The 2938-nt window shown below is 43.7% G+C and overlaps 1 non-coding gene across 1 annotated transcript; it reads right to left on the reverse strand.

Moving 5' to 3' along the window:
• Positions 1-451: 451 nt before the first annotated feature.
• Positions 452-558, reverse strand: LOC133291857 (small nucleolar RNA R71). Its single transcript, XR_009748843.1, has one exon. It is a non-coding gene; the product is annotated as a small nucleolar RNA R71 (small nucleolar RNA).
• Between the last annotated feature and the right edge of the window lie 2380 nt (positions 559-2938).

Consider the following 2938-nt stretch of genomic DNA (forward strand, 5'->3'; position numbering starts at 1 on the left):
CACTCCATAGGAGAAGAAGGAACCTCATGGAAGAATTTCCTGAAAACATGGCTGATCACAATAATAACAATGAAGAAGTTCCCCCTGAACAGAACTTCAGAACTTTGGCTGCTCCTTTAAGGAACAGACCAGATAGGGGAGTAATCCTTCCCCCTGTAGCACCAAATTTTGAACTAAAACCTATCATGTTCCACATGATTAGGGAAGTAGGGGTCTTCAATGGACTCCCTGCAGAAGATCCTTACACACACCTCACAACATTCCAAGATATTTGTGATAATTTTAAAGCTGAGGGTGTAACAGAGGAGAGCATGAGAATGAGGTTATTCCCTCACTCCTTGGGCTTAAAAGCTAAAACATGGATGAAAACTCTCACCCCTGGATCAATCCACACATGGGAAGAACTCTCTAACAAGTTCATAGAGAGGTTTCTCCAATATCTCGACAAGCTGATGTTAGAGCTGAAATCTCTAACTTCAGAATGTTTTATGGAGAAAATCTCTATGAAGCATGGGAGAGATACAAGGACATCATAAGAAAATGTCCAAACCATGGGGTAGAGAGTTAGAGAGTGTTACAATCTTTCTATAAGGGACTTGATCATACTTCTCAATCTCACTTAGATTTTGCTGCAGGAGGATATTTCTTTACATGAACACTTGAATCAAGGTACGAAATCATAGAAGGGACTGCTGAAAGATGTCTCCAATGGCCAACAGATAGAGTGAGCCCAGTGAGGAAGCCAGGCATGCTAGAACTGGATAAACAAACAGCCATGGAAGCCCAGCTGACATCACTCATGAATGAAGTGAAGAACCTGAGAGCTGACCAAGCAGCACCAAGGATGGAAGTCTTACAACTCACAGCAACTGAAACAGAACCATGCTCAGCCTGTGGTGACCTTCGTGACTCAACAGACTGCCCATCCACTGCATTGGTGTTTTATGCAGAAAATTTTGGCAATAGGAACTTCAACAGAGACAATCAACAAGCAGGACGAAATACACATTCAAGCCCTGGAGAAACTATCATTAAGGATCAGAACCACAATACCCAATGGAGGCCACCCATTAACCAGAGACCATTCAACAACAATCAACAGCAGTATCAGCAAGGTAGCAGCAGTGGAACGTTTGAATAAAGAAGAAACAACTACGTTCCGTTCCACAGAGATGACCAACGCATCAACACCCTGAAAAATTATGTCAAGGAATATGTCACCAGGAATGATGCAGTGGTCAGGAACATTGAGTCCTATCTGGGGCAGATTGCTGCCAACCTTCAAACTAGAACACAAGGATCATTAGCAGGGAATACTGATGTTCCTTCAACAACCTCGCCAAAAGTAGCATCTATCTCCCCTTCAGAGCAAATCAAAGCTGTCATCTTAAGAAGTGGGAAAGCCACAGCACAGCCCACAGTTCAACCAAAAAGTCCAAATAAAGTACGTTCCGTTCCAGGAACGTAGTTTTGGGGTGGTCCCTGACCACACAATCCCAATATAAACAAATATATATATATATATATATAATTATATGTTTTGTTACATGTTCATTTAGATTTATTAAATAATAGGTGATAGGTTAGTACGTTCCCTTTTCCTTATTTAGTACTCACCGTTGCATGTTTTCTTATTATTTATTTTAGTTAGTTATTTATTAATTAGTTAGGAAAAGACAAAGGGAACATTCCCTGGGTTAGGTGGCAAGAGTGACTGAGACACCTGTCCCTGCTGAGTCACTAAAAAAGATACGCAGCCATATCTAATTTGCATTCATTGCAAATCTTGGAAACGCGCGCAGAAAAAGCAACCGTCTCCTTAACCATTAAGACAACTGCACCCTTTCCTTTTCCCTCTCTCTGACGTCCTGACCTAAACCGTTCCATCTTCTCACACTCATCCCATCAGTAACTGGTCACCTACTGCTGACCACTCGTTCTGTAACGTCCCCATTCCACTACCTCTTCAACCTCTTCTCCTTAACCTCCACTTCCCAGAAACCTTTCATTTTCTCCCCCACAGTCTATTTAAACTCGGTCTCTGATTTCTTCAAGTTCTACTACTTCCATTCAACTCAGAACCCTTTTATCCCTCCTGCATTTGTGCCCTAACTCCCTTTCTGAACAAAATGACTAAGCTTTCATTTGAAGTGACCCATGTAGCCAACCGCGGCGAAGAACCAGAGCTCACTGAACCCATCATCATTCTGTACCCAGAAAGGAACATTTCTCTGCATCAGGACAAAGTGGTTCTGCCTCCATTTGTGAAGAAATCACTGAACAAACTCCGGGGGTTGCTTTTCGCCACTGATGACCGTGAGTTGAACTTGAACTGGGTGGGAGAATTCCTATACCAGACGAGGAGGCACCTGATGTGGTCACAGTGAGGGGAAAACAAGTATCATTTTCCCCTGCTGATGTCCAGGAAGTACTCCACCTTTCCTCCGTCACCAACTGTCCATACCAGGAGTATTTGGATAGTAAGGAGGTGTACAAATTTCAGAAGGATCTGAAGCAGACAGTAGCCCTGGACAATCCCAACTACTACAAAGGGTCCCTCTGCAAGGGGAGCATGAAGGACATAGCCAGGTTCTGGGCACTGTTTGCCAACTCCAACATCACCCCCACTTCTCATGAAGCCTCTGCTAGCTGGGGATTTCACGTTCAAATTTACTCTATCATTAAGCACATCTCTTTTGATGCAGTAACCCTCATCTACAACAGCTTGCAGAGGGACATAAGGAAGACTAAGGTCTTCCTCCCCTGCCTCATCACCAAACTCTGCAGGAGAGCTAGTGTAGAGGAACACCCAGATGACACCACGAAGGTGGCATCTATCCTTGATGCTAAGACCTGGAACGGTCTTAAAAGCACCTACATTGACACCACCCAACCTATTCCTGCCAATCTCAGACGTTCCCCCACCAGAGATAGTGAG

The sequence above is a fragment of the Gastrolobium bilobum genome, unplaced genomic scaffold (genome assembly GCF_033153095.1).
Source record: "Gastrolobium bilobum isolate Gb01-03AN ecotype WA unplaced genomic scaffold, APGP_CSIRO_Gbil_v1 utg10303, whole genome shotgun sequence".
NCBI lineage: Eukaryota > Viridiplantae > Streptophyta > Magnoliopsida > Fabales > Fabaceae > Gastrolobium > Gastrolobium bilobum.